Below are 22,923 nucleotides of genomic sequence, written 5' to 3' on the forward strand. Positions count from 1 at the left end.
TATGGCAGTTAGGGACTAATACTGTTAGCAACAATATGTCTTGTTCCAGTTAAGTGATGCACAACCTTCAGACACTAGAACTCTTCAGTTTTGTTTTTAATAACCTGCTATTTCAGTCTGAGTCCTCGCTTTAATTCAATCACTGCCAATCAGACTCGGTTATGCAGAATGGTGGGGATAACTGTCCACCAACTAAATGCATTGTCAGGAGCTGAGCTGATGTTCTCATGAAATCAATGGATGTATAGTTCATTCACCCCCTGCAATGCTACTAGCTAAAGCTCGTTGGCAATTTTCTGACTGACCACTTTTCCATTGGAAAATGACTCATCAACTTTGACACAGTCTGGAAATCAGGCAGATTTCAAAACCTGTCTTATTTCCTGCCAGCTTGTCCTCTTGGCTTCCTCAGCAGGCTGCCTGGTGGGTTTCCCATCAGCCTGGGCTCTCAGCTTCTTAGCATCCTGTCTGGCAGGGAGCTGAGAGCCTGAAAGCCATGGGCACCCACTCCCAAGCCTCAGCATCTCAGCAGTCCGAGCTCTCAGAACAGACTTTCTATGTGAAATTTTGAAATCCCATTCTGTGGGAAATTTGGGAATTGTGTGTTATGTCCCATTTTGGAATTTTTTTTTTTTTTTGTTGGAAACGTTGGAATGTCCCACAGATCAGGAATTCCAGTTTCTGGTTGGCTCCAATTTCTATGATGTGTTGGAGAGGTGGAGTATTTTCTTTTTTTGACTGTTAAAATGTTGGGGGATGTTAGCCTTACAGTGATAAAGGCTCTTTTCCCTATAAGCTGAAAAGGGATTACCTCAAATCATCCAGGGACACCTGAGTCCAGTTAAGGGCTGCCTGAGACCTTTAAAAGCCATTCCTCTGGTGAGAGAGAGGAGAAGGCAGAGACAAGCTGCTGCAGGGCTAGTGGCAACATGGAGAAAGGCTTCTCCAGGACTGGAGGCTGTTCTCCTCGCTACAGGGAAAGCTACCTAACTTACTGCTGATTTGGAGGAAGGACTGACACGCCAGAGCCCATAACAGAGCCTCCCCCAGAGAGGAGGTAGGAAAATGTATTCTCTTTTTTAGTTTTGTGTTGTGAATTTGTTTCTTTGTTGGGCGGGGGAGTTCTCCTGCTCCAAGGCTTTCCTGGAAAATATTGAGACCTAAGCCCCAAATAGGAAAATGAGCCCTGTTCAGAATGGAGCTGATTTACTCAAGGCCCCCCACACCACTCGGCCAGAGGAGGAAGCTCTGAGCTTGGCAATGTGGAGGGAGGTGCTTTGCCACACTACTTTCTGATGTAACCCAGTGTCTTGCTACCTGAGGAGTTCTGTTTAATTTCAGTGAGACACCTCATGGCATAAGATACTGCTTGATATAAGTAATGGTGGCAGAATCTGTCCCATATAGATTTGCTAAAGTAACATGTGATGCTAAAAAGGAAAAAAAAATTAGAGACTAAACTGGAGCATACACTTCTCGGGAATAAGCAGCTGATTTTACCACTGCTGCAAAATTACTTCTATATTTACGCTTGTCATTTTCTAGGTTAAAAAGGGAAATTTAGACAATAAGCTGTCTTCTTCCTTGGCTCCCTTGAAAATGCTCACAGATTTTGTGTCCTGCTCCCAAGGTTATCTGAAAGCTTGAGGAACCAAGAGATAAGCTAATCAAAACCTTTCTGAAATCTTTTTCACCTTTAAAAAAAGAAAAAAAAAAAAAAAAGAGTGGTACAAGTACAGATTTGGGCAAATATCTTTAGCTGTTTTTTCCATAATGAAAATCACCTAGGCAGAGCCGGTGGTAGGCATAAGCAGAATAAGTAATTGCTAAGGGCCCTGAGCAGCTCTCGGGGGGCCCCTTATTTGCTTTTGAGTATTTGTTGTGTGGGGGCGGGGATGGGTAAAAGTATTCGTGCTTAGACCTTCAATGACCTAGCACCACCTCTACTTGTTGCCATTAACTTGTGCTGCTGGTTTTCTTTCTTTTCCATTGTGATAGTTCAATGTGATTTGGAAAACATTTTCATGGTTAGCATTTTTTTTTTCCAACCACCAATGCTCCCAAGCTTTGCTAAAAAAAGCAGGTAGACAAAAGTTTCAAAGTGAACGTGCGGTGAGGCCTTTTTAAATGGGCAAGGACTACACAAATTGAGAAGGATAAATTTAAAGATGGATGGATGTGGATATAAGTGTACACAGTGTACAAGCTACATAAAATGAACTGTCTCATTGACTCCTCCACTCCTTTCTTCAAAGACTTTTGGAATGAATGAATATTAGCCCTAAAATTATACTAATTTCCGCCACAAGTTACTTTTGGACAAGTTGTCATTTTTTCAGGGGGAAAAGAAGGAAACAATATGGAAAACATTAAAAATGATGGTGGACAACAATGTTGAAAGTCACTATCCACGATTCACAGATTAAAAATATAGGGTAAAGGCAACAAAATGAATAGGAATGGGGAAAAAACCAAGTATTTGAGGACTCAGAGACCTGTGGCCTGATTCTGATCTCAGTCTGGTTTTACTCAGATGTAATTCCATTGACTTCATTGAAGCTATTCCTGGTTTATCTGGTGTAAGTGAGGCCTTATATACAGGGTACATTAGTCCACACCAGAGAAGAATAAATTCTAGTGTGCACTAGCATGATTAGGCTGGGGAATCCTATCTCTCAAGAAGATCACAAGGCTACTTTACAAATAGCATTAAGAATACCAAGACAAATGTTTACAAATCTATTTGCCTATTCGTAAATGATCAGATACCATGATGTTGGGCCCAGTATGAAAACAATGGCAATCAGTTAGATATATTATTTGTGGTGCATGATTGCTCACCTGTGTCGAATGGTGGTATTTCTATTGCCTACCCAAATGACTGAAAATGATATTAACAAGAAGAGAAAAGCAGAGATCTGATAGAAATAGAGCAATAGAGATCAATAAAAAATCTCTGCTTTCATTCTTTAAAATATAATTTCTCTACTAGGTTGGACATTTTTGTGCCATTTTTGGAAAGTTGGCTGTAAGAGCAGGTACATAATGTCCTGTGAGTCAGCAGGTCTGCAGATAGAATAGTCTGAGTTTTCCTTCCTTTTGCTAAAAAGTCAGTCATGGCTTTATTTACATTTATATGTTTAGCATTTCTAGGTTCCATTCCATGTTCCAGTCACACTTCTGTTAATTTGTTAGTAAAGACAGCAAATACTTAGAATCTCATTTTCAGGAACAATGACTGTGGACTAATATTCCTGATGCCTGATTCCTGGTTGCCAAAACAAATAGAGCAAAAGGGGCTTACAACTAAATATGGAAAGTAACAGCATTGGTAACTGTAGACCAATCCAGCTTCCACTGAATACAGTAGAAGTCTTCTGTGGAAGCATGATTTGGTCCTTCATGATGGTCTTTGGTTCCATGTTAATGCAGGTGATAGTGTATGTTTTTGTATGTTTTCTTTCTGTGCCTTTATTAAGAAAAAATATAGTAGAATCTTTTCTTTATACAGTGTAGAAAACCACCATCGGGCATGATAGGATTACTTTTCAAATGGTCTATTATATTTTCATGCAATCTTAATTAACAGGATCTTTTTCTGAATATGGCACTAGTAACAGTGTATGAATTTTCACATAGCAAATACTTTACAATTATAAATTACTTCTTACAACCCCCCACCCTGAGAAGTTGGCATTAATATTACGGATGGGCATATTGAGGCATAATAAGGTCAAAGCCAAAATACTATAATTTGGGAGCCTAAAATTACTCATCTGCTGAGGATTCCTTCAGTGTAGAGCTGTCATGCTGGCTGTACCACTAGAACAGGGCATGTAGCTGAGGCAAAGGGAGCATGGGCAGAACATGTGTTCAGACCCTGTGCTCTGGCAAGCAACAAGCATAGCCTCTTTTGATAAGTGAGCCTGTACATTTACCCTAATTGTGAGCTCAACTGTGGAAAGGTGGAGGAAAGTGAAGTGTCGCAGTAACTTCTAACAATAAATGTTGATGGGAAAAGGCGCAAAAGGACAAGACAGACTGAATTAGTCCAGACAAAAAGGCCTCCTGATATAACTCAAGGATTGCCTGGAGATCATGCTTGGTAAATAAGTGTGGGACTAGCAATCAGTGAACCAAAATTGGTGTGTTGGAAATTAGGCTTAATTGGTGGACAAAATTAATGAGAGTCTGGAATATTCTGCACATCACTGCCTTTTGGGGTCCTTCAAATATTTTGGGGGACGAACAGATGCAAACACTAGCTGAGTGAAAGATGAGAGAATGGGAAGGGATGCGCTTCACTTTCCTGGCTGCCACCCCATCGACTACTGGGGACGTAGGATGCAGGGTATCATCATTGTGCCTTTTTTGTCCTAATCCAGAGACATGTCATGAGCAGACTGGGCCAGAGCAAGGCAATTAGATGACCTTACCACCTCCGTGGGCTCTGGCTAAATCCTGAATACCACCTGGGATTTGAGACTCTCTCTCTCCCTCCGCACCCTACCCTGCCTTATGTATCCTCTTCCTCCCCCAATTTATATTGTCTCTTTCCCATCCCTCTCCTTTTGCCTTCTTTTAAATAGGAATCTGGCTTAGCGGACTAAGACTGTATGTTTTGCAACACTGCCTGTGACCAGAAAAATCACTAAGCAACGCCCTAAGCAGCCCAATGCTGGTACAAGTCTGCCAGATCTTGCAGCAATGGATAAAACCATGTGTTGTGCCTTCTTAAAAGTGAGTTTGCATGGGAGAGTCAAAGCTAGAGACAGAAGCTGCATTTTCTGTCTAGTCCATTATTTTCTTTCCCCTTTTTGTACGTATTTGTCTTGTAGGAAATGGGATGGGATTTTAACAGCAACAACAGTTCCAGCCCATCTCAATTCACTTTTTCTCTTTCCCCAAAATGACACTCACTATTTTCTTTAATAGCATAGAAGAGACTGTGGGGGGAAAAAGAGGGGTTTTCCTTTTAAGACCTCTTTCCAGCTAAAGGGAGAGGGAACAAGGGATGTTGTTAAAATAAAATCCTTACTTAATACTTCAAATTTTAAACACTTTAACTGTTTTTCTTAACCTTTTATTAAAGATACAGAAAATTAAAATGATTTTTAGTTGTTGGCCGAGGTCTTTGCATATCAAATCCTGAAACCTGAAACACTGTTGAATGTTGGACAGAGGCAGTATCACGTCAACATCTTTGATTCTTTGGGCCCATTTATTCCATCTAAATTCATAGAGTAGGCCTCTTTGGATTGTGTGTAGCAAGGGGCAATTTAGAGCAGCCTTAGGCTACTATAAATTGTGCAGGGAGTTGAATCAGCCATGCCACTCGGCATCGCTCCAATTCTGGGGTTGAAATGACTCTTTCTGGCCCACTGCCCAGCCCAAGTCAGCTGATCCTGCAGATCCTGCCTTCTTAAGTCATTAAAGCAAAACTCAAGGGATGCAACCCACACAAACTGAAATAACCCAAAAAAAAAAAAAAAAAAAGGTGCGGTGAGGTGGTTTGCATAGACTCTTTATGAGGCTAAACTGTGAAGTTTTGCACAATTTGTTTCTCCCTTTAATTAAATTCTTCAGCTGTGGCATCTTATGAGATAAAATTAGAGAGGCCCAGTGCTTAATGAAATAGTATGAATAGCTATGAAATACTTTTCAGTTTGTACCAGCTCTGGTGAAGAGAAGCTGAATTTAGCTAGCAGGCTGTAGATTCTGAAGAAGAGTTACTAAAGAGCTGGGTCTGGACTAAATTTACAACTTTTATGTAAATGTAAAGAAACCACATAAACTTCCTATAGATATGTTTATTATAACAGCCCTTTAAACTCCTTTAGTGTTATACTTTTGATTGCAGGAATGCTTAAGAAATCAAACAAATGTATTTACTGTCTACTGGAGGGAAGGTGAAATCAAAGGGCACTTTTCAAAGAAGTAGAAAAGGGGTAGCCCCTATTTCCCCTCATGATTTCCTCCAACATAGAACCAAAATAGAACAGGAATGGTATATTAATAATCTGAAAGCTTTTTTTAGCTCCTGATGGTGCAGATCCAATATTTACAAGCTTGTACTTTTGGGTGAATGGAAAGACAGCTGGCTATCAATAGAGCAAATTTATTATTATTTATTTCGGGTAATGCCCACCATGTGCTCGGTGCATTTTCAACAGGAAAAATTCATATTAGACAGAAAAAGCACGGGGGAGGTTTACAACATATAAATATAATGGTTAAGGGATTGACTAGTCATGACTTGTTAATATAAGCTTATGCTCATGTTTAAGGGTATACAAACTATTCCCCATTACCCCTCAAACTTGCCATTATTACTCAGCTAGTTTCCCGTAGTTATCACAGCAGAAGTAGTTCTTCAGGAGGAACATGCCGGCTAGTGGTCTCCTGGATGCAGGGCCGTTTTAAGACCTTCGTAGGCCCTAGGCACACTTGCTTTTGTAGGCCTCCTGACCGAAATAACTAATTTGATTTTAAGCTATTAATAAATAGTTTTTTAAATAAAAATAAAAAATTATATATTAAAAAAAAAAATTCGTAGGCCCTAGGCACTGTGCCTATTGTACCTAATGGATAATACGGCCCTGCCTGGATGAGCTCAAGAGTGGCTTTCTTTGCTGAAAAGAAGTGTGTGGGGGAAGATTGGGTGAAAGGGGACAAACGGATAGATGAGGCTGGCATCACTAGATGACTGGAGAGGGTAAAAGTGATAAACTTGTGGAGAAATCTCCAGCAGTTACCTCTGTTTGCAGAAAAATTTTCTTAATCATCCTTTCATAAAATCCTTCATTATGGCACTTCCTGGATAAGGGGAGGTGATATTCTATTTCGTGTTGCAGACTACTTATTCTTACGGTGAAATGGATAGTTCAAAGAAGTACTTCCTATCCCTTTGTCCATCCCACACTGCAATGTGTTACACTGTCTCTCCCTCATCCTACATGAAAATTTTGATATTGTGCATAATCAGCTGATTATTATCCAGAGGTGACTTGGGCTGTCCAGGTCACACGGTAGGTGGTGGTCAAGTGGAAATCGGGCCTCAGGGAGTGTCACTGACTTGCCTCCCCGCAGCCCTTTTCTGTAGCTGGCTGAGGATCAGGAAGGAGGTTTAAGGATTCTCTAAATGTAAACACAAATGTGGGCTGTTGTACAGTATTTCCCCCTTATTTGACAGTTACATATAAAAGTCCCTTCTTTCAAAGGGACTTACTACATAACATAAGATTTTACTTGTGCCCAGACCTGACCTAGGTGTTTATAATATATTAATTTAAAGCAACGTGCCACCAAAGTGATACAGGATATTATTACTATTGTTTGCGTGACAGTGGCATGGAGAGGTCCTGAGAGAGATCAATACACTATAATTCACATAAACACACTTTGAGAGACAGTCTCTGCCCTGAAGAGTTGCTGTCAATAGACAAGACAGACAAAGGGTGCGAGGGAAAACAAAAGCACAGAGAGAGGAAGTGATTTGTCCAAGTTCAGACAGCAGGTCAGTGGCTGAGCCAGGAATACAACATATCTCATGAATCCCAGTGCCTTGACCATGCTGCCTCTGTTAATAATTTATACACTAATATTACCTAATTATGTTTAATTTGGATAGGATTTTTCTGCCATTTTTGACATTTACAATGTTAAAAAGACATTGGACCATCACTTCACAAAAACAGCCAAGATAATGGACCTTTTTTTTTTTCCTTTGCCACAGTTAGAATGACCTTGACACTCGGCCAAGAATGTTCCAACGTTCACAGTTGAGATCATTCCATGCAATCAGATGACAATTAGTTTAACAATTTGTTGTTAAAGTGAGCCAACCCAATTTAAGAACTAGTTTGAAGAACATGCAAAGGAGTTTGAGCCAAAATATGGCTGATTTGGAGAACAGTACAGTATGAAGCAATATTACTACAGAGAGAGAGAGAGGTAGGAACAGAATTCAAACCTTTTGCACTTTGTGATCCATTTAGGCCTTGACAGGACACTACATTCGCTCTCCTCCCTATTCTATGCCTGGGAGCTAACAGGAAAGCTCTCCTGATGGGTAGGAGTGATCAAGAGGGAAGAACTTTTTCCTCCCTTCCTCATCTACCATCTGATGCTCTCCTTAGATTGCAATGAATGCAACAAGCCTACCTTCTAACTGCTAGATAATGGAAGATGTGGGGAGTGGACAGCCTGTCGTTCTCAGAAGCTGGCAGAGGAGAATGAGGTAAGCTACAGATCTCCACAAAGACTTCACAAATAAAGGTGAGCCCATGGCCAATTATGATGAAAGAGAGGTTTGTGAGATGCCAACTGCTCCAGCTAGGGGCCGGCCGGGCCACGATAGTTTGGATTTTCACAAAATGCAACCTTGCCGTGTAAACTTCAAAATATCTGAAGAGTAATTTTTGAGATTCCCCCTATCCTTACTTCCATTTGATGAGTTGCTCTTTCTGGGTCTGATCCTGTTTTCAGGTGTGGTAAATCAGGAATAATTCCACTGGAGTAAGTGGGGCTGTGCCAGTGCATAAACCAGTGTAATGGAGATAAGAACCAGGCTCTCTCATGGCTTTAAGTATGTCCTCACTCTCCTCTTCCCTGGATTCTATTCCTGGCTCTGCTACTGAGTGATCTCTGGCAGATCTCCGTGCCTGTTTACTGTACCTATCTTTAAACTGTCTGTTGAGCAGTATGCTTTAACTTACCTCACTGACATGACATGAGATTTAATTAACTAATATCTGCAAAGTTCATTAAATGGCAGTTGCTGTGTAATTACAAAGTATCATTATTAATTACCAGTCGAAGCCGAAGTACATCTCATTTTAAGTCACTAATACCATGTAACAGTCATGACTGGAAAACATTGTTAGATATTTCTAAGGCTGAACTTTGCTGTACATAAGCAATTCAGCTTCCCGTTTCTTCAGAGCAGCATTTGCTCATTGCTGAGTGTAGGTAGATTTAGGCCCCTGTCCTGCAATGTTTTCCATGCCATCAGACTGCAATCACATGATATCCCACTGACTTCAGTAGGGCTATGCATGGGGCCAAGACTCTGGCCATGTAGGGTTCGTTGCAGGACTAGGGGCTTAATTTTGAAAAAATTAAGAGTGAAAAAAGACCTTTATCTTTAAAATTCATGCTAAAGGAATTTTACTTTTGGTTAAAAAGCATGCCGACAAGAGTGGTAGATGCTATTTTGTTCTGTTTCTTTAATTTTTTTCCTCTATTAAAAATGCATGTGGGATGCTGAAGGGTATTATTCTTTAGCTAAAACAAAGTTGTTCAGGGCAAGGGAGCTGTTTTTAAATAAGACTCCTTGATTGTGTTTAGGAGGAATGCACTGAAGCAAGCTGAGATCACCAAATAAAGAACTTCCCTCTTTTGCCAGCCCCCTTTCCCGCAATTGTTTATAATCAAGTTTTATTCAGGTATGGTGCCAAGTTAAATTAAGCACAGCTAATTAGTTTAAAAGTGTCTGTATTTGCTCATTTTCTAGTTGTCTTGTGTATTGTTGTAAATTCTAAATCAACAGCATGGTCATAATTTGAAGGTTGTATTTTTAAATTAGGTATAATACTACAGTAACTCTTCAGCATCATGAGATTGTAGATTCATTGTCTCAAAATGATTTCTAAAGAAAGTGATCAGTTTGCAAAGACAAAGATGTTTTCCAACTGCCAGACCAGGGATCTGAAAGCTCAGCTGCACTTTATTAGTGACAATGAAGATTCTGTGGGACACAGGTGCCCTCAGTAATAGCTGTGCAACCCCACTGACTTAAAGTGCTTTTTCTCAGGTGTCATTGGTTGAACCATAGTAATGTGCATAGGAAGGGATAAAATCCAGCCCACTTGTAGCTTTGTTGGCTCTGCAGGGCCCATAGGTGCTTTAAAAAAAAAAAAGGCAGCAATCACTTATTGCATATTTTAGTCACAATGAAATACACAGAAGGCTGATTTCTCATCTTGTCTAGTTGCTTACATCTGTGCTCTTACTGGTAGGAGTCGGTGGAGGAGAACTCTGATTTGATAGCACTGCACACTCACTTTGCCCAGGGTTAAGTGATTATGCAAGGGGCAAGGCAGTGGAGAATCGAGATAGTAGGGAACATCTGTGAGCAAGGAAGGGGCGAGAGAAACTTGTCATTGTAAGGCCACTTACAGGGGATTGGGGCTGTGATGCACCACTTAAGTGTCTTTGCCAATATTTCTGTGTTTATTAATCTTATACATAGGTGTCCCACTGAAGTTTGGGAAGTGCTTTAGCAATTGCTCCCACTATTTATTTAGTGCTAAGAACATGCTTTGTCTTGTGCAAGATACAACTATAAAGAGAGACCCTCTTAGTCCATGCATATAGTGTTAATAAAGCATCTTCGGTTGGAAAAGAGCTTGTCTTTTGTTCATTTGGATTCACAGGATTCTGTTACAGCAATGTTTTCTGGGAAATGAAGAGGTAAGGATTATAATGGTTTTATAATCCATTTTATGATTTCAAGTCAGTTTATTTTGTGTGTGCATGCATATATTCATTGTATTTTTGTCATGTTACTCATATTTCTCTAAGCAATGTTCGGTTCTGTGCTTGCAAACCAATGGGACTGCTATTTTGAATGACAATTGGGTGTTTAAATGTTTTCTGGATCAGGATTTTAATGTCTTACACTTGCAACTCTTTGCTAAATGCTCGCTTTCTGTGAATTACAACGCACCAGATTCAATCCAACAACTGTAAGGTTTCTACATGAAAGATTTAAGCCAACTCGGAGATGCACTCTAAATCCTTTGGGGAATTTTCTTCCTTAAACTCTACTTCTGTATCATTTAAATGCCCAATAGTAACAAAAAAAGACACTAAAACTTAGACCTAAGTGATTTTCAGCAATTAAAATAGCTCTGGTATTTTTAAAGCCAAACACATTGACATTTGCCAGACATAAATGCATTTTCCATTTACTCTGCCAGAAGAAGTTGGACTAGTAAAAGTCTTTAGGGCACAGACCATAATGTTTGCTGCAGGTTTTGTAAGGTGGGCGCCTAGTCAGTTTCACTCTGCAGAAGGGCTGTTGGGAAAGCATTTATGTTCAGGAGCATTGTGCTAATCCACTTTCTGTATGCTTGCCAGCCTGGTTGAAAGGAAGAGTATAAAAGAGAAACTGAAAGATGGAAAGCAGCAGGAACAAATCATATACTCAAAGGCATCTTTGCTGTGGCTGGTGGCACTGACTCTGCATAGTGCAGCTAGTGCTGAGTACCTCAGTATTTAAAAGAAAATGGTCATAAAACCATTAAAAAACCTATAATTCAGTTGTGTAGTCATATTTTGTTGTCTTCTAGTTAGAGTAGATACTAAGTGTACCTGCAGTAGGGAAGATTACAAATCAGATTTTATTATAAGACTCTTTTAGAACCCCTAACTTTTTGAGACATTAATGTTTTGCGATGAAACTTTCTGGGCATGATTTTTACCCCAGTTGAAAACTGGTTGAAAGTTTGAGCAAATCCCTGTGGTTTTTCTTGGCTCAGAAAGCATGAACAACAGCTGAAGTTGAAATCTTACAAGAAGTGGTGTTCTTATTAAGGAGCTAATGTCTTCGTTAGGTTTGAAAATCTATCGTTTTCATTTTAAGGGAGCTGTAAGCTATTGATAACTGTGGACAGAGTATGTAAATAAAAGTCCAAACGTTAGGAGATATTCACTACACATGCATGCACATCCATAAATATAGGCTTTTTGCATCTAGGATCAGTGGTTGCTGTTGGCGTTGGCCATCATATTTATTCTGCCCTTGCACATCCTGTAGTTTGCATAAGAATAGTTAAAAGTCAGGTGAAAGCATCTGCCAGCTGTGTTGCATGAAAGAAGCTGATAATGGGAATGGATAAAATTCTTCCTGCTCTATTTTAAGGCAGTTTAAATATAGCTAATGTAGAATGAGATCCTTACTCAGGTAAGGTAGGTACTACTTTTCTCCTCCAAGTCCCACTGAAGTTGATGGGATCACTCAAGGAGTAAGAAACAAATCCATGTGAATAAGGGTATTAGAATCTGCTCCCTAGGCTGCATTTTAAATTGCTATTCCAGCTATCCCACAATGGGTAGGCCTACACTGCAATAAAGGACTTATAGCATGGCTGCAGGTGGCCTGTGTCAGCTGACTCAGGCTCACGTGGCTTGGGTTGCAGGGCTAAAAATTGCAGTGTAGATGTTAGGACTGGAGCCTGGATTCTGACACTCTGCAAACGGGGAGTGGGGGTGGCGCAGGGTCTCAGAGCCCAGGCTCCATTCCAAGCCCCACCCATCTACACTGCAATTTTATAGCCCTGCAGTCTGAAATAAACCACACCAAATGGACTTGCCTTCATGGTTGTGAACAAAACTTACCAAATGACAATCAAGTGTAAACTAATGCAGTATTGTCCTCCTGAGTCTGCACATAGCCTGAAACAATGGGTCTCAGAGGTGTAAACTCTCCAATTGAATCTCATTTCAGTGTTAACTCTTAACCCTAATGATGATTTAAAAGTCAGCATTACTTATGTACTTGGTGAGCTTTTTAGCAGATGAGATGGAATGGGGAAGTGAAGTATCTTGTATTTTTTTCAATCTTGATGATTTTTTTATTATTATTTACTTAGGTCATTTTATATGCTGAATTCTCTTATCTCTTGTATTTTTAACAGGTGTGTCAACATGAACTTTATTTAATCCATCACTACTTATTGTACAGTCTTCATATAGCTTTAATAGAATCTGTCTGGTAAACACAGTACACTTGTAGGAAAAACTTGAATTACAGCTCATCTAATTATAACTCTGAGTTGTTAAAGGCTAATGTAATACAAGTGTACTAGGGGACACAGGTGGCATGTGACTTTAATGTCATTTCTTGACTTTTGAATTCTTACTCCTGTACCCCTAATGTTTTCTTAACAATTTTTGTTTCAGTATAATACTTCATAATTTGGACATCGTGACTGCGTGAACAATCAGTGTGAACTTTTTCAGATTAGTAGGACTTGAGCCTGCAATAGAGCATTCCAAAAGTAAGTTTCTCTATTTTTAATGCAGAGTCAGAGAAGTAATTTATGATTTCAATGGCATGAGGCATTTATGTTAGCAACAACAATACAGATATCATAGAGGCATATCAACGTTTTGCACATTTGGTTTTACAATGACCAACTCAAATGAAATGTAAAATTTCAGAACTCATTCCTACATTCACGCAAGTGACTCTTACACTTTGGAAGTGAATGGGACTTCTCTTATAAATAAAAGTTTCAGGAAATATGGATATATTTAATTTGCGTTGAATATAGATCTGTTCCTCACATGGAATCTTCAAAATTGTTGTTCAGAGCAAGCAAACAGTACCTCAGACAACTAAACCAAGTGTTCAATTTAAATAAATAATTAAGAAATAACTAAATGATTTTAATTGTTCCAAGTCTCCAAAGTCAGTTCCTAATTTCACAGTAAAATTTATCCTTGCTGTGACTCTTTTTAAAGCATCAAAAGCAAAGCAGAGGAAAGACCTTGTTTCTTGAGTTGTTTAAATTTTTCTACAGCTAATTTGTGCACTGTCCAGTCATTTCACGCAAAGTATTTTTTCACATAAACCTCAGGATGTCAAGTCTATGCCCCAAAGAACATCAAAGTGTTTTTTTAATATACACAAATTTAGAAGATGTGCGGTGCAGCTTTAACAGTGAAGAATGTAGGTGGCCAGATGAGGTCTGGCTTCAGATGTTCAAGTCTTCGCTACAAGGCTCAAAGTACAGATTGAATTTCCCAGGCAATCTATAAGACTTCAGGTAGACTTCACTTGCGCAGCCATCTGTAAAGGTAAAGTGAGAGCCCTATTTTCAATAAACTGGTAAAATCCTGCCCTTCCCAAATGAATATTTTTTGTGGTCTGGTTTTCATTATAATAACTTAGTGCAGAACTAATTTAATGCTGTGCTACTATCAGAAAATGACAGCAGGAAGTTAGGTTAAGCTTAAATGCCGAGAACAGACCATATGCAATTCACTTTTATTTTTAATGGTTTCCATAAACACACACAGATTAAATTAGGAAAGCTGGTATAGGTTTTTTGGTTACATGTGGTATTTAGTTAAATACTGAAGGATAAAAATGGAAACCAGGAAGCCCACAAGTTTCAATTTATTTTGTGGGCCGCTGTGCATCAAAGACAAATTGGATCTTTAAGATTTTCTTTATGGGTGAGAAGTTAGCCCTAAATTCCTTGCTACAGAAGAAATGTTATGAAATGCCAAAGCCCTGTTAAGCAGGGGATGTGAGCAGCAAGTAGTTACGCTGCAGTTTGTCAATTAATTTTCTACATTTAAAAAAAAAAAAAAAGTTTAAATCACTTCTTTTCAAATGTTGTTATAGCAAGTCATATTTCAGGCTGCACAAATAAAAGCTACAGAGCTGTCCGCTACTTGATTTGTTGCGACTTCTATTCTCTGCAGTAGAGACAAATAGAAACCAACTCATCAAAAGATCGAGAGTACTCTGGCATAAATTAAAAAAAGAAGAGGCTTCTTTAAGCCTAAAGTCTACAGTGAAATGTCTTTTAATCTCAAGACCACAGGATAATGTTCTGGCCACTCCTGACTTTCCTCAGGTAGTGTTTCAAAAAACAAAGGTGCAGGTTTTCAGTGCTAAATGTTGAGCTCTATTTGTTCTGTGTATGGGATTTTACTGGACCGCAATAAAAGCTCCGAAGTGTTATGATAATACAAATAATACATAATATTATTTAACCTATTCATTCAAGCATCATGGGCCACAGAATTAAGGCCAGTGGCTTAAAATCTGACTTTTAGTTTATTAATCTGTAGAGACCGATTTTTGCCTTTTTTGCTTATAAGCAGAATGCATTGCTGTAACTACTTTTGTGTCGTAAAAATGGTGGTGTGATCTTTTCAGCACGAGCATAATTTCAGAAGCAGAAGTTCATTCTGCTTTTAGAGGCATTACTGATTCCAGCTATATTGGCAATCACTGGAAGAATAATGCCTCTAGAATTAGAATGAACTTTAAGTGTGCAACCCTAAATCCATGCTTGTGCTTAGAAGTTCCTATCACAAAATTTACTGTACAGATCCATTATACCCATCCAGCCATTCTATTTATTATTACTGATTGTTCCTTTAAGATACAGCCCTGAGGCAGCACATAGATCCAGCACCTTACTACTTGCACCAGCAAGGAGTTGTGACTTGGACACACATCTTGAGGCACAATTTCTCCAGGGCATCCCTCTTCCAGTGTAGGTGGAATATGATGAGTCACCTACAGCTGATACTGTAGATACATGGGGAGTAGAATCTCTCATTGCCCCATTCCAGCCCATGCTTCTGGAAGGAGGTATTGGACATGCAGGCCATGCACCCCTTATCCATGCCTGAAGCAAAAATTTGGGCATGTCCTACTTGGCTGTGCAGGGAGGGATGGGGTGCTTACTACCTCTTACTCCTCCGCATGACCACATAAGGCTAGAACATGATCTAGCCGTAATCATTTGGTGCCAGATTCTGCCACCCGTGTGGGAGGAGTTCTTTAATCCAAAAGATGTTTTACTGAAGTCATTTGAACTATTTGCCATGTAAGGTATACTTACTCCAGGTGAGAAAGTATAATTGAATCTTTCTTTTAGCTCTCATTGTGAACACTTGCAGAGTTTTACAAAGAATATACCTGGCACATACACAAAGACAAGTTCAACTCCCATTTGGTCATGTTGAACCTTTGACATGCAGGAAGAAGTCCTCATAGATTTCATTGGGGATGTCTGCTTAATAACTACTGACATGACATGGCTGACTTGAATAATAGCTGAGGACAGAGCTGGGGTGACTTATTAGAGTTAGTAAGAAGACGTTCGGGTTGCTGGTGTGCTGTTGTAGACTGCTCTGCGTTGAATAGAGTTGAGCAAAACTTGGCAGCTTTCTTAGTCAGAAGTTTGTGCAAACTTTTCCCTTGATTTTAATTTTATGGTAGGGCTTACCCAAATTTTGTTTTCACTTTAAAATTCAAATTGAAATCTGAAAGCAAAATTCAGTCAAAAAATGCAATATCATGCTGAAGTGACTCCTCTAGCTTCAGTCAAGAACTGAGGGTTGCAAGCCTGGGTTGGGTTTTGAACAAACTCATCAGGAAAGCCATGTATGCTTTTGGGTTTCCTTGCAAATATTTTGCTAAGTTCTAATAGAGTGCAAAATATTGTCCATTTTATAGAGCAATACGGTCAGAATTTCTCATCTCCACCACCCCTTTTTAATTATTTATAACCTATTAAAATTAATTTTTTTTTCTTACCCAACATTCCCCGCCTCCTCCTGAAATGTGTATTCATGTTCTGGCTTTCCTATGTAACTGCTGAGATGCTGGCATGCATGTTTTATTAATGTATTCTTCTTCTTATTTTTCTACTGGGGAAAAGGGCATAACATGTTTTGAAATGAAAACTCATGCAAAGCATTTAATGAACTGTGCAAAGAGATTTAATAAGAAAAGTTGAGACAGATTTAGAGCCTAAGACTGCTGACACTGTCCCTATCATCCGTTCGCAGCAGTGACAAAGTTAATTGGTGTTCTTTTAACAGTAACAAAAGAAACTATTTATAGATTTACATATTTGATTACATCATGTATGTCCCATCTGTTTTCCTTTGTCAAAACTTACAACAAATCTCACTGCTCATCTTTTATCTCATCTTGGAGACTATCCGACAAATCCCTGAAAATCATATAACGTATACCAAAACAAAATACTTTAAAAAGAATGTTTCAACATTCAGTAGCTAGGGCTACAGAAAATTGACTTGGGCAAGATAAAAATCCTTTATTTAAAAAAATGCATCTTTTACAAACGATAAACTGTGACGTCAATACAACTTACTTATGCATGTGAATAATTTTATCACCTGCATAGTTTCTCTGAACTCAGTGGTAATAATTGTATGTTAAGTTACATGCATGTTTGCAGGAATGGGACCTTATTACTAAGAGTTGAATAAATTTACTCTTCACCATTTATGCTGTTTGTTTATTTTCTAGATTTCTTTATAGTACCAGGAGCTTTGTCAGTTTCACTTTTACTTCTAGTCTGTTTGTTTGTTTCATGCACTAACACAGTGCTGCACTGTCTTGGTTAGCGAATCCTCTAGTGATTTTTTAGAGAAAACATTTATAGATTTAAAAAAAAAAATCATGGAAACCTTTCTAGTAGTGTTAAGTTTTTTAAGACTATATCTTTGGGGAAAATATATATTTGGCTAAATTTGACCTGGTTTTGCTATGTTAGTGCTCCAAACATTGTTTATAACCAAAACGCTTAGAGAGCTTCCTAGAATTAAAACATCTCATTTGTTCCTGGTGGGTTTTTTAGCTTTAATATATTTTAATATACCCCAAGGTTCAAAATAAAATATTGAAGTATGATTGCTTAGTTCATATATTATATGAAATATGTAAAATAGAACCCAAACAAGGCACATTGTATAATAGTGGTGGTTTTTATTGCCCAGTTGGACAAATTCCTTTGTTTTTGTCTTGGTCTGTTCATGGGTAAACTGGTAAATAATCCAAGTAACAAAACCAAATCCAAGAAGGATCTTCTAGGAAGGAGGTAGTCTGACTCCCTAATTCAACAGTAGCAGGACCAAAATGCATGTGAAAGTGAATTGTGGGATATCATAGACCTCAGAATGAGTTCATGGGTTTGTAACCATGAGTTTGTCTGCATTAGAATTTACAGTCCTGTGTTCTGGTTCTGTTAAGACACGTTATCTGCCACAATTTGAAAATATTATGGTATGCCAAGACTTCATTGTTGTATCTGGAGGCAGTGCCACCTCAAATCTTTGTGTTCTTGTCTGTGCTAGGATTTTCAATCACTTAAATTTAAAATTTATTTTCTGTATATGATCGTGTGTAACCTTGAAATGACCTTCAGCTATCTTTCATCTAAGTAAAGCTCAGTCAAGCAAACATCTTTAGTAAGTAAACAGAATGAGTGTAAACACAGTCATAGCAGTTTTAGATTCAAGCAGAGGTTGGGTGAACTGTTTTGTGTGTGTGTGTGTGTGGGGGGGGGGGGTGTCTGATGCTTTTTGGGGTTCCCAAGGTGATGCAAATTGCTATCACTTGCTTTTGTCTTCTCTGTGTCCACCAGGGGAAACCCTCCCCAGTTATTGGCTGCTGGCAACACAAGTACTCTACTCCAGGCTCCACAAGCCCTACTCTTTCCCAGTGCATGCTAGCAATTTACACACCTCACATTTACACTCAAGTGCCCAGTCGCTTGTCTTCTGCACACCCACAATGTATATCAATCCACTGCCTCTGTAGAAACAATGTACTCCAGTTCACTTATTTTTCCTCAGTTCAGCATTCTCCTTGGCATAAGGCACTTAGATGTGTCTGGAGCAAAACCAAATTGAAGTGTATTGGACAAAGTTTGAGACAGGGATTTGAATACAAGCAAGTATAATGGTTTGGAAACATAAGGTTACAGGTAAAAGAAAAACATAAAATGCATTCTATAGCTTATGCTTATTAACATGTTACTTTAATATCTAATAAGATATTTCTCACCCATTGATCAGCTTTTATAGCACTTGTCTAGTCCAGAAAGCAGGGATCCACCTTTCATGAGACACTCCCACTGGCAGAGTCTCTCTTTTGTAATGGATAAATCTTGTGCCCTTTCTTTTTCTCTTATACAGTTACAGACTATTGCCTCTTACCCCTGGGATGCCCTGCTCAGAGACTTTTCTTGGGATTCTTTTGTCTCTTTAGTAAATCCTGAAGCCTGCACCTGGTCCAGAGAATAAACATAGTACTATTTCCATGGATGTCCATTGTTCTCGGAATTGATGGAGTTGTCACCTAAGGTGAGGGGTAGTCTCAGGTCTATCTTCAACAATTTTGAAACCTTGTATTCTACATTTTACATATCTCTCAAATTATTTCCCATACAAATATCTTTCAATAACCATAAGCATTTGCTTTTTCTTAGCTTTTGGCAGAGACTACACACAACCTCCTTTGGCCAGAGATTGAGACGATGGTAGGGCATGGGGGTAATATACCTGCCTGTGTATGCTTGAATGTGTCTGTATCACAGCCTCCCAGCTCTACCTACTGCAAATAACAGAGTTAAAAAGACTGTAGGCCCATGTGCAGACTCACCAGCTGGGGACAGGAAAAAAAGTCCCAACTAGAGGTCTCTTCGTATTCCTTTCTTTAGAGTTGATTTTATTTCAAACACAAAACCAGAATAGATCAGCTCAGACTACAAGGCACTAACCAGTTGAGAGCAGAGAAGACGCTTCCTCATTAATAGTCCTTTCTATGTAAAGCTTTGCCTGTCCTTGGGTTTCTCCTGCTGGTTGCATCTGCCTTAGTATGTGGTTCACATGGTTACTCCTAGTCTCTGCCCTGTGACTACAGTTCCCAATTTTACAGGGCCATAACAGACACACTGCCATGCATGTAACAGTGCTGTGTTACAAAGGCCTGTTATATCATCTTGTTCCTTTCCTGCTACTAGAGGACTGTTCCATACAGAGCACTTTTTAGTATATGTTGGTTTTTTTCATATCTCTGACTAGGATGATGATTCCATAGCTTAATTCATTTCACTTTCCTGAAGCTTTTCTTAATATTTAATCCTTCCTTGATTTTATACCATTTTTCCTATTTATGCCCACATATACCATTCTAAGTAAATTTTTGTCTTGTCATCGACTCCTTTCACGTATCTGTAAATTGTTAACTACATCATTTCTTAACTGGCTTCTCCTCATTTGTACTTTTGTCTTCTAAATCAGCCTGTGGTTTTTAGCTCTGTGAACATGTGTGGTGATCTTCTTTGGTCTCCAATAGCCTCATATCTTTATTTATATGTTGTCCCGGTTCAGTTGCATTAGGGCCATATTGAGATGGGAGTATGACCTCCCTTATGGAGTGATGTCTTTGTGCCTGATGTCTTACTGTCCCAACATTCTCTTGCTTTTATTGTAATCCCTATTACAGTGCCAAATTGTATCAAGTGGCAACAATGTGAGGCCAATGCTGATGACCTTTGAAAATCCTACCCTTGCTATTTATGTTCCCCAAACAATGCAATTAATATCTATTGGTTATTAGAGCCAAGTTTATTTGAATTTTCAAAGCTAAATTGAAATACCCACCATGCCATCCTTTCTCACTAGGGCACTGGACTGGGACTCAGGAGATCTGGGGTCCCATTTCTCCCACAGACTTCCTGTGTGACTTTTTGGCAAGTCACTGAATTAGTCTGTGCCTCAATTCTCCTCTCTCTCTCTCTCTCTCTGTCTTGTTTATTTAGATTGTAAGCTCTTCAGGTCACTTTCTTCTGTAGAGGCAGAATGCCTAGCACAATGGAGCCTTCAGTTGCAGCCTCTATGCACTACCTGTAATACTAATAATTGGACATTATTTATTTGGTGTTGCCTTTAGTTATTTTGGAATCTAATTGGGTCCTGAAACAATTGTTAAGTAAAGATTTTTTTCTGTTCACAATTACAAAGGATGTCCAGGTTCTTACTTTCTGGGTCAGCAAATTGTAGGTAAATATTGTGCTTATCTCTTTCTGGGGAAGCAGCACATTACTCTGCAGTGAACCTGCCACCAATCACAGACCAGTTAAATTGAAGATCCTTTTATAAAGGGATGGTGGCATCATTCTAGGGCATAGAAGGTCTAGGGGCAAAATAGGAGTAAAATGATGTAATTTTTAAGACAATTACAAGGATGCTGACGACCCCGAGAAAATATAAATGATTTTTACCTACCCTCACTGTCTTTCTGTAATTGATTCCTTTTCTGTTGTGCATTTGGGTCCTAAACATCCTTTTCATATTTGCTGCCAAATAATCCTATATCAGCAAGACATTTTTTTTGAAAGAGCAATGGAATAACTGGCTATTGTTTACCCTGATGCAATTTTAATCAGACACATGCACCTGATTAAGTTTTTCTGTACTGAGATTTGTTTAATTGGCTAATGAGGGATAATACCAGGGAATTTCAATAGTCACTTCAATCATTTTGCCTGAGCAAATAATTGCTGATGAAGGTTCCTAGATGATGCCAAAGGACACATTGTTAATCTCACTGAATTTTATATTAGGATAATCTTAATGGATGGCTTTGATGGCCTTGTCTTTTGATAACTTCACGATGGAATGAAATACCTGTTTCTGAGAATGAATTTAGTTTTCCTCAGTAAAATTGATCAAAGCCAGTAATGGATGAGAAACTCTAACACATCAATGGAAAATTTCAAAAGGGGATCATTACTATTTTACCTACAAAATTTGTATATGCATCCACGATGGGTCAAAAACACTCATTCACATATCTGTGTGCAAAAGAGGGTCTGAATACATGCAACCAGGATTATTTAATTCCCTTAAAATTAAGCATATACTGAACTGCTTTGTGGAATGAGAACCAGAGTACTCAATGACAGCCACAGTGCAGGATTGAGCTCATACTTCTCAACACTCCTGGATTTATCATTTTGGACTTCGTGTTCTGCAGTATGACAGTGTCCTTTATACAGAACCCCAATATATGCAGCAATTTCATCTCTGTATCCCAATAAGATTTTGTATGTGGAATACAGAATGCCTGCCCAAGAGAAACAATTCTGCAGGCAAGGTTCAGGTGTCCCATAATAGACTTCAGGCCTCGGATTCTGAGTTTCTTGGCTCCTACAGCTCTCCTGAGAAAACCCAATAGCTCCTGAAGTTTATCCTGAGGGAGCTGCCATATGCTCACTCCTGTGTCTAGATCCCCAGGAAGGTCAATGTAGTGGAAGGGCCCTCTATTTTTTTCTTTGGTAAGGGTATCTCCAGCTGTTTAACCAGGGCCTGAAATGTGTCCAACAGGTGAACACACTCATCCGACCCTGTTGTCCCACAAAAAAAAAGTCACCTAAATAATGCACTACTTGTCATAGTCTGGGCTTGCCCCTTTTCAAGCCTTCCGCACTTCCATTCCCAGGGAATGAGTCAATGTCGCTATGCTAACCTCCACCCCCCTTTTTGCAGCAACTTCTGACTTCCTCCTGCTCCTCCATGTAAAGCACTCCTATTCTTCCTCTGGCAATCCTGAACATCCCCCACTTAAGGTGCGGTGTGGTCAAACTTGCACTGGCGATACAAGTGCTTTACTTGTCCTGAACACTACTAATCCAGGATCTTTCACTTAAAATAAAATAAAAGGACATAAATTGATTTAAAGATGTATTACCGATCACTGGAGACTAGCAGCGGAACATGGGGGATGTTTTCCATCCCATTAGTCAAGGACTAGAAGTCATTATAGTCAAGGATTATAGAAGTTATTCATGTTTTGAAGAGCCTGTCTCCTTTTAGGGATGTAAATAGGTTCCCTGAGTATACCATTGAGGATCTGATGTTAGTGTTATGTGTCATACTGAGGGATGATTCTTTGTTTAAAAAAATAAATATTTTAATGTATTGCAAGATTCATATTTTAAGGCACCACCTGTTTTAGCTATCAAAGCATAATTTTATGTTCTTTTGGAACAAACTATGACTCTTACCAACTGGATGCTTTTTCAGGATGGAAATTGATTTAGTCTCCAGAAGTGAAGTAAAGGTCTGGGAATGGAATGTTTCCTTAGTATTGTAATTGATTTTTCCTCATTATGTAGTGTTATCGTCTTCAGTATGTAGTTTAGCAGTGTGGAAAAGGAAGTGTTAAGGTAGAATAAGAGGTATACAAAAATGAGAACCACAGGCCTCCATTGAAGTTATAACTATCTTTATCAGCTCTGTTCTGAGAAATTACCATAAAAACAGCATTATGAGACCCCATATTTCTGTCAC

At 38.9% G+C, this 22,923-nt stretch overlaps 1 long non-coding RNA gene across 1 annotated transcript in view; it reads left to right on the top strand.

Moving 5' to 3' along the window:
- The first annotated feature begins 987 nt into the window (after positions 1–987).
- The window catches only part of LOC137154666 (uncharacterized), a 29,347-nt gene continuing 7,411 nt past the window's right edge, over positions 988–22,923 (top strand). Inside the window, exons 1-4 of the long non-coding RNA XR_010920268.1 lie at positions 988–1,057; positions 8,139–8,239; positions 9,349–9,446; positions 12,967–13,064. This is a non-coding gene — a long non-coding RNA (uncharacterized lncRNA). The remainder of the gene's footprint in view (positions 1,058–8,138; positions 8,240–9,348; positions 9,447–12,966; positions 13,065–22,923) is intronic.

The sequence above is a fragment of the Emydura macquarii genome, unplaced genomic scaffold (genome assembly GCF_026122565.2).
Source record: "Emydura macquarii macquarii isolate MOO-44397 ecotype Brisbane River unplaced genomic scaffold, CSIRO-AGI_Emac_v2 contig_1263, whole genome shotgun sequence".
Taxonomy (NCBI): Eukaryota; Metazoa; Chordata; order Testudines; family Chelidae; genus Emydura; species Emydura macquarii.